This window comes from Triticum aestivum, chromosome 5A, assembly GCF_018294505.1.
Source record: "Triticum aestivum cultivar Chinese Spring chromosome 5A, IWGSC CS RefSeq v2.1, whole genome shotgun sequence".
Classification (NCBI taxonomy): domain Eukaryota; kingdom Viridiplantae; phylum Streptophyta; class Magnoliopsida; order Poales; family Poaceae; genus Triticum; species Triticum aestivum.
Genome location: NC_057806.1, coordinates 260974858 through 260984808, shown reverse-complemented (window position 1 = coordinate 260984808; position 9951 = coordinate 260974858).

The window sequence follows — 9951 nt, the reverse complement described above, 5'->3', positions numbered from 1 at the left end:
CCTCGGGGGCGCGGACGTACTCCTTCGGGGACCGGCATCGTCCTTGGTGGACGCATCGGTGCCTCCTCCCACAGTGGGGCCGCTCTAGGCGGAGCAGTGCTTACACCGAGGGGAGGTGCGCTGTGGTCGCCCGACCTCCTCGGCCGCCCTTCCATTTGGCAGAGGTGCTCCCGAAGTTTGTTGTGTGGTCGGAGCAGCCAGCTGGCACTTGGCTCCAGCTTCCATGCTCCTTCGCCGGTGAGCTGTCGGCCGCGGGTCTTGACAGCTTCTGGCTGCAAGCGGACGGCTGCTGCAGCAAGGCCTCATGGGCCACGGTGGAGGTTTCCGCCGTAGGCAACGCGGTCCTGGCCCACGGCTGGCAGACCTTTGCCCGCGCGCGTGGCTTGAGCAGGAGGTGCACCCTCCACTTCAAGTACGACGGCGTCACGACCCTCTACGTGAGGGTAGTTGGGGAAGATGGTCGCCGTGCAGGGTGCTGCCCCAAGGACAGTGGCAGCCACGACGAGCTTGGCCTTGATGATGGCCGCGACGACACCAAGGGTGAGCTCACCCTCGGTGACGGCCGTGGAGTCTCCTCCTCCTGCGAGAGCTCCAGCAGCGGTGGCTACGACCAGCCGCCACGCCTCCGGGCTCGCTTTGGGGATGGTGGCGGGTCATCCCGTCACCGTGCTCCGAAGAAGCGCGAGGAGGGCTCCAGCTGAGTCGGAGGGGGGGGGGGCGCTGGGAGCCGACCCTCGTGAGCTTCCGCGGTTGTCTGTGCCGCTTTTGCTCGTCCTTTCCTTTCTTCTTGCATTTCAAAAAACAAGCATGGGGCCCTACGAGGGCATGTAATTGTCGGCGTTCTGGGAACGGGGGTCCCCAGGCTTGCCTGCCTGCGGCCTACGGCGTGGCTCAAGTGGGGGCCCAGCGCGGCCCATCTTCATCAGCTCAAGCTCAAGACCCTCGTGAGGGGCCAAGCCTCGCGGGGAGGACGACAGGAAGCTTCCTCAGAGGCAGCCTCATCAGGCAGGCTCACGAGGAGGCGGAGAGATCAAGGCGGGGGTACCTCGTGAGGAGCCCGTGACGCAAGCCAGGACGATCGAGACCAGGTGGGCACCAGGTGGGCGCCGGCCTGTGTAGTGTCCTTATTTCCCCTTTGGTGCAAAGGGGGTAAGCACAGGCCAAGGCATAGGGCAAAGGTTACCATTCCAGTGCAACGAGACCAAGACCAGCAGAGCGGCACGACGGAGGTCACTGATACGTCTCCAACGTATCTATAATTTTTGATTGCTCCATGCTATATTATCTATTGTTTTGGGCAATATTGGGCTTTAATATCCACTTTTATATTATTTTTGGGACTAACCTATTAACCGGAGGCCCAGCCCAGATTTGCTGTTTTATGCCTATTTCAGTGTTTCGAAGAAAAGGAATATCAAACGGAGTCGAAACGGAACGAAATCAACTGGAGAAGTTATTATTGGAAGGAAAGCCACCAGATAGACTTGGACTCTATGTCAGAAGATACGGGAGCTGGCCACGAGGGTGGGGGCGCGCCCCCCTGCCTCGTGGGGCCCCCGAAGCTCCACCGACATACCCCTTGCACCCATATATACCTACGTATCGTAAAACTTCCAGAACGGAGATTAGATCGGGAGTTCCGCCGCCAGAAGCCTCCGTAGCCACCAAAAACCAATCCGGACCCTGTTCCGGCACCCTGCCGGAGGGGGGATCCCTCACCGGTGGCCATCTTCATCATCCCGGTGCTCTCCATGACGAGGAGGGAGTAGTTCTCCCTCGGGGCTGAGGGTATGTACCAGTAGCTATGTGTTTGATCTCTCTCTCTCGTGTTCTTGAGATGATACGATCATGATGTATCGCGATCTTTGCTATTATATTTGGATCTTATGTTTCTCCTCCCCCTCTACTCTCTTGTAATGACTTGAGTTTCCCCTTTGAAGTAATCTTATCGGATTGAGTCTTTAAAGATTTGAGAACACTTGATGTATGTCTTGCGTGGGATAACCATGGTGACAATGGGTTATTCTATTGATCCACTTGATGTATGTTTTGGTGATCAACTTGCGGGTTTCGTGACATTGGGAACCTATGCATAGGGGTTGGCACACGTTTTCATCGTGATTCTCCGGTAGAAACTTTGTGCACTCTTTGAGGTCCTTTGTGTTGGTTGAATAGATGAATCTGAGATTGTGTATCGCAAATCATATAATCATACCCACAGATACTTGAGGTGACATTGGAGTATCTAGGTGACATTAGGGTTTTGGTTCATTTGTGTCTTAAGGTGTTATTCTAGTACGAACTCTAGGGCTGTTTGTGACACTTATAGGAATAGCCCAACGGATTGATTGGAAAGAATAACTTTGAGGTGGTTTCATACCCTACCATAATCTCTTCGTTCGTTCTCCGCTATTAGTGACTTTGGAGTGACTCTTTGTTGAATGTTGAGGGATAGTTATGTGATCCAATTATGTTAGTATTGTTGAGGGAACTTGCACTAGCGAAAGTATGAACCCTAGGCCTTGTTTCCTATCATTGCAACACCGTTTACGCTCACTTTTATCACTTGCTACCTTGCTGTTTTTATAATTTTAGATTACAAATACATTTATCTACTATCCATATTGCAGTTGTATCACCATCTCTTCGCCGAACTAGTGCACCTATACAATTTACCATTGTATTGGGTGTGTTGGGGACACAAGAGACTCTTTGTTATTTGGTTGCAGGGTTGCTTGAGAGAGACCATCTTCATCCTACGCCTCCCACGGATTGATAAACCTTAGGTCATCCACTTGAGGGAAATTTGCTACTGTCCTACAAACCTCTGCACTTGGAGGCCCAACAACGTCTACAAGAAGAAGGTTGTGTAGTAGACATCAGTCACCATGGAGCCCAAGACGGCGTCATCACCAGTGCTTTTGGCAGCCGAAGACCACCTTTAGTCAGGATAACTTGTACTAGATGTTCCCTTTCAAAATGGCCAATTGTTGGCGCCCTTCCCGCTCATTATTTGGGGAGAGGCCCAGGGCCTCTATAAATAGAGCTAGCCACCACAGAGTAGGGGGGATAGAAGGATGGATGGATAGAGAGATCGAGAGACATCTAGAGATCGAGAGACATCTAGAGATCTGATAGAGCCCTAGCAGAGAGGGAGAGAGGTGACTGAACTCACCCAAGCAGTTCATCGCACCAGCTCAAGAACACCTCTCGCGAGGCTGTTCTTCCCTTGTACTGTTCATCATCTGCCCCTGAGGCAATCCACCACACCACACACTGGAGTAGGGTATTACACCACAACGGTGGCCCGAACTAGTATAAACCTCATGTCCCTTGTGTTGTTAGTTGTTTCCAACTTAGATCACGCGAGGAGATTGGACGTAGATCGGTAGGGGAGAGATGTCCACGCGCACCCTAGTGTTTGAACCTCAAGGGTCTGCCGGAACCCGAAATCCGACAGTAATGAACCGTGATTTTATGCCGCTATGCTATGTTTATTGTTTCTGTGTTGTGTTGTGACATTCGTGCTCCAGAGCCCCGCTCGGCGGCATCTCGAAGGTGAAGGAGGGAGGAAGGAGAATCCAAGAACTCGGAGGCATGGCGGTGTGGAGCACGAGCTCGCGAGTGGAGCGCTCGGCGTGGACTCCAGGAGGAACGACACGCACCACCGTGACTCGCCAGTGTCGACGGCAGCACCGTCGATTTCGCTCGACGCCTTCTCCTCCAGGACCCATGATGCGGGCGTACAAGGGTAGCGGAAACCCAGGCGGCGGCCGCTCGTACCAGGTCCTCGATGCCTCCTGCTGAGCACCCTCATCTCGGTGGCAGAGGACCAGCCGCTTCTTCGGCGGAAGTGGGTTAGGACCCTCTCGGGGGGCCTTTCCCTTCTCTTCTGCAGAAAACCGGCGGATTGGTGCCATTGGCGTAAGGAGGAGCAAGAACAAGGAAGAAGAAGGAAAGGAGCAGCAGGAAGGGATGGACTGAAGGGGCTCACGCAGCCCCGTACTTATAGCCGGAGGAGGCCAACCGCCGAGCACCACGATCATAGGTAATCATGACCGGCTTCTCTGCATGTAGGGACTTGTCAAGTCGTGCGGTCGCCGAGGCGTCGTGTGGAAGCGCATATGCCCACGTCTAATCAGTCGCCACACGGCGCCCAAGGCCGCAGGCTATTAGGGCTCGCGGCGCTTCGCGCTTGCCCTTTGTTTGACCGAGTTTGTTGATTCGGTCCCACCGAGATTGGTAAATCGTGTGTAACGGTTGGATTTTGTGTGGAGGCTATATATACCCCTCCACCTCCTCTTCATTTAGAGAGAGAGAGAGCCATCAGACTAAGCCTACACTTCCAGCATCCTATTTCTGAGAGAGAACTACCTACTCATGTGTTGAGGCTAAGATATTCCATTCCTACCATATGAATCTTGATCTCTAGCTTTCCCCAAGTTGCTTTCCACTCAAACCTTCTTTCCACCAGATCCAAATCCTATGAGAGAGAGTTGAGTGTTGGGGAGACTATCATTTGAAGCACAAGAGCAAGGAGTTCATTACCTACACACCATTTGTTGCTTCTTGGAGAATAGTGTCTCCTAGATTGGCTAGGTGTTACTTGGGAGCCTCCGACAAGATTGTGGAGTTGAACCAAGGAGTTTGTAAGGGCAAGGAGATCGCCTACTTCGTGAAGATCTACCGCTAGTGAGGCAAGTCCTTCGTGGGCGATGGCCATGGTGGGATAGACAAGGTTGCTTCTTCGTGGACCCTTCGTGGGTGGTTGCTTCTTCGTGGACCCTTCGTGGGTGGAGCCCTCCGTGGACTCGCGCAACCATTACCCTTCGTGGGTGGAGCCCTCCGTGGACTCGCGCAACCGTTACCCTTCGTGGGTTGAAGTCTCCATCAACGTGGATGAAGGATAGCACCACCTATCCGAACCACGGGAAAAACATCTGTGTCTCCAGTTGCGTTTGAATTCTCCAAACCCTTCCCTTTACATTCTTGCAAGTTGCATGCTTTATTTTCCGCTGCCTATACACTCTTTGCATGCTTGCTTGATATGTATTGTGAATGTTGAAATTATGCCTAAACTCCACTTAAACCGAAAAAGCCTAAAAATTGCAACTTTAGCACTAAGTGTCTAATCCCCCCCTCTAGACACATCTACTTCTAGATCCTACAAGTGGTATCAGAGCTTTGGTCTCCATTGCCTTGGTTTAATCACCATTGGAGGAAGATGGATGTGTCTACCTTAGGGAGTCTTAGACATAGAGTGCCTATTCTTGATGGAGAGTATTTTCATGAGTGGAAAAATGAGATGCTTGTAATTTTCAATCAATATCATTTGAACAAGTATATTGCTAGCCCTTGTGCACCTCATATTGATCCTTTGCATCCTACCCTAGATGAAGATATTGACATGATTCGCAATCTTAGAACTATTGAGCTCATCATTAGAGGATTGCCCAAAAATTTGATTGCTAGTTTGCCTACTCTTAATTGTGCCTATACTATATGGAAATTTCTCGAGGAACGATTTCCCGATCATTCCTTGAAAACTTTGGATGAAATTCTCCATAAATCTATTGCCTTGAGTAAGACGAACTCTAGTGATCCTAGTTTTGGTAATTGTCTATTTGAACTTACCAATCTTAAGCATGCTAAAGGAGATGTTGGAATCGTTAGTGATATCATATTCGAAGCTATAAGAATTCATAAAAGTGACCACTTTGATGATCATTTATCTAATGAATTACCCTCTCTAGGAAATGATGATTCACAAGATCATGATGAACATGGATACTATGATGATGATGATAATGACTTCGATCTTGATGATGCAATGAGACATTTTGGTCTTATGGCAAATCTTCGGGGATATGAATCGGGAGGAAAGGAATGGGTTCTTGATAGTGGATGTACTGATCATATGACCGGAGATGAAGAGATGTTTCGTGAGCTTGCTGAAAATGACGGCCCTTGAAAATATGTCACCTTTGGTGATAATTCAAAGGGTAAAGTGGTTGGCCTTGGTAAGGTGGCCATCTCACATGATAGTTCCATTCAAAATGTCATGCTCGTTGAAACTCTCGGCTACAACTTACTTTCAGTATCTAGACTTGTTGATTTCGGTTTGAATGTCCTATTTACTGAGGTAGATTGCCAAGTATTTCGTCGAGACAATCATAAAATGGTCCTTACTGGTATGCGTAGAGGTGATCTTTACATTGTCGATTTCTCTAAAAAGGCACAACCTAAAACTTGCTTTGTTGCTAAATCCTCAAAAGGTTGGTTGTGGCATAGACGACTAGGTCACATTGGCATGAGAAACCTTGGCAAGCTTATTAAAGGAAATCATATCCTTGGAGTTAACGATGTCATATTTGATAAGGATAGACTTTGCAGTGCTTGTCAAGCAGGTAAACAGGTTGGAGGAAGGCATCCCGTGAAGAACATCATGACCACAAGAAGGCCACTCGAGCTACTTCATATGGATCTTTTTGGTCCCAACGCCTACAAGAGTCTCGGTGGAAATTCTTTTGGTCTAGTTATAGTTGATGATTTTTCAAGATTTACGTGGGTGTTCTTCCTTAATGACAAGTCGCAGGTCCAGAAGATCTTCAGAAACTTCGCTAGGAAGGCCCAAAATCAGTTTGACGTGAAGATCAAGAAGGTTCGGAGTGACAACAGAACGGAGTTCAAGAATGCAAATGTGGACACCTTTCTTGATGAAGAAGGGATTTCACACGAGTTCTCGGCTACGTACACACCTCAACAAAATGGAGTTGTTGAGAGGAAGAACCAGACGCTCATCGAAATGGCAAGAATGATGCTTGATGAATACAAGACGCCGAAGCACTTTTGGGCAGAAGCGGTTGAGACAGCTTGTCACGCAACAAATCGCTTATATCTTCACAAGTTACTCAGCAAGACGGCATACGAGCTTCTCACCGGTAACAAACCCCAAGTTGGATACTTTCGAGTATTCGGCTCAAAGTTCTACATTCTTGATAAGCATCGTCGTTCAAAGTTTGCTCCTAAATCTCATGAAGGTTTTCTACTTGGTTATGGCTCAAACTCTCACACTTACCGTGTCTACAACAATTTCACCCGAAAGGTTGAAGAGACGGTAGATGTGAAGTTTGATGAATCTAATGGCTCGCAAGTAGAGCAATTGCCAATTGATGTAGGAGACAAAGACTCTTCAGAAGCAATCCAAGACCTGTCCATTGGCAAAATTCGTCCAACGGAGGTGAAGGAGAGTATTTCATCCGTCCAAGTGGAAGCTTCTACTTCACGACAAGGTGAACCAAGAATCGACACGGAAGCATCCACAAGTGGGACACACCAAGATGAAGAAGACAAGGAAATGCATCAAGACGAACATCAACAACCTCTTTCTCCACCACGACAAGAGAACGACGACATCAACAATGAAGAAGGCCAAGAAGAAGAACAAGATGAAGAAGATGTTCAACAAAGACCCAAGCAAAAGCTCTCACGAGTTCGAGCAAGAATTGCCAAAGATCATCCCATCGAGCAAATCCTCAATGATATACAAACCGGGAGAATCACTCGCTCACAAACTCATTTAGCTAACTTTTGTGAAAACTATTCATTCATCTCTAGCATTGAACCTATGAAGGTTGAAGAAGCATTGGAAGATCTGGATTGGATAAACGCTATGCATGAAGAGCTACACAATTTTGAGAGAAACCAAGTTTGGACATTGGTTGAGAAGCCCGACAACAACCACAACATCATTGGTACCAAATGGGTGTTTCGCAACAAGCAAGATGAAGATGGACAAGTGGTTTGCAACAAAGCACGTCTCATTGCCCAAGGGTACACACAAGTAGAAGGTATGGACTATGGTGAGACATATGCTCCCGTTGCTAGACTTGAGTCCATTCGCATCTTACTTGCCTATGCTAATCACCATAATATCACCTTGTACCAAATGGACATTAAAAGTGCTTTTCTAAATGGTGAAATAGAGGTGGAAGTTTATGTCAAACAACCTCCCGGCTTTATCAATCCTAAGAAACCAAATCATGTTTACAAACTTCACAAAACTCTTTATGGTCTTAAACAAGCTCCTAGAGCATGGTATAAATGCTTGACCAAGTTCCTTATTACAAGTGGTTTTGAAATTGGTAAAATTGATTCTACTCTTTTTACTAAAAGGGTTAATGGAGAACTATTTGTATGCCAAATTTATGTCGATGATATCATATTTGGTTCAACTAACCCTCTCTTTAGTGAAAAGTTTGGAAAGCTAATGTCAGAGAAGTTTGAGATGTCTATGATGAGTGAACTCAAATTCTTTCTCGGTTTGCAAATCAAGCAAACTAAGGAAGGTACATTTGTCTCTCAAATGAAGTACACCAAGGACTTATTCAAGAAGTTCAATATGCAAGAATGCAAAGGTATGTCTACACCCATGCCTACTAGTGGACATAATGATTTGACCAAAGATGGTGAACCGGTTGATCAAAAGGTTTATCGCTCTATGATTGGTTCATTGTTATACCTATGTGCTTCACGTCCCGATATTATGCTAAGTGTGTGCATGTGTGCACGATATCAAGCTGCTCCTAAAGAATGTCATCTTAAGGCTGTGAAAAGGATAGTGAGATATTTAATCCATACACCAAATTTTGGCATTTGGTATCCTAAGAGGTCTTCTTTTGATCTTGTTGGCTATTCCGACTCGGATTATGCCGGAGACAAGGTTGATAGAAAGTCCACTTCGGGTACTTGTCAATTTCTTGGTAGATCTCTTGTGTCTTGGTCTTCCAAGAAACAAAACTCGGTATCCTTATCCACCACCGAAGCGGAATACATTGCCGCTGGTTCATGTTGTGCTCAATTACTTTGGATGACCCAAACTCTTAAAGATTATGGGATTTATGTGAAACATGTTCCACTGCTTTGTGACAATGAAAGTGCTATCAAAATTGGTCATAATCATGTACAACATTCTCGAACTAAGCATATTGAAGTTCGTCATCATTTCATTCGAGATCATGTTGCTAAGGGTGACAGTGATCTTAAGCATGTTCGCACCGATAAGCAATTAGCGGATATATTTACTAAACATCTTGATGAGAAAGTGTTTTACAGGTTGAGAGGTGAATTGAACATCATTGATGCTTCGAACTTGGAGTAGAAACTCCATTGGATACATGCAAGACATGAGCTTATGACTAATCCATGATATATCTCTTATGATGACTATCTTATGTCTTGGATATATTTGTACCTTGCATGTTGTCTAACCCATGTAGGTGCTTGGTTGAATCTAATTCCATGAGATTGCGACTCACTCACATCTTGAGAAATCTCTACATCACCAAGTCTCTACACAATGGCGGTTGAAGACAAGGAAGCACAAAACCATTCAAACATATCCTTTGACAAATTCTATGTTGAGCTTCATGATTGTCATTTTTCGATACACAAGTGCTCTTCCTTGCAAGAACTAACCCATGTAGGTAGATGAAATCAAACTCTAAGTGGTACTCTCAACTCTTGATGAGCTACATCAACCTTGAGCACCCACACAAGTTCAACTACATGAGCAAGAACCACACCACCACCCAAGGTATGTTATTCCATCTTAGAGAAGCTTTACTCCAAGACATGAGTCAAAGCAACTCAACAAGATGTGAATACATCAAGATGCTTAAACAAAAATGGTAACCCCATTTTGAGCTTAAACGATGAGTATGACCTATGATCAAGTGTTCTCACTTGACTCCTAAGTCAATATACTCTAACATAGGTGACTATGTCACCGCCCAACTCTAGATGAAGTTCTCTTGTGTTCTTTTTGTGTGTATCTCATGCATGTTTAGTTTCTTTCTCTTTTACAAAAAAAACTCCATCTAGATTTTTCAGTCTCTTCTCTTTTCTTTCTGTTTATGTTCTGCATTTTCTGCATTTAATTCCTTGCAAATC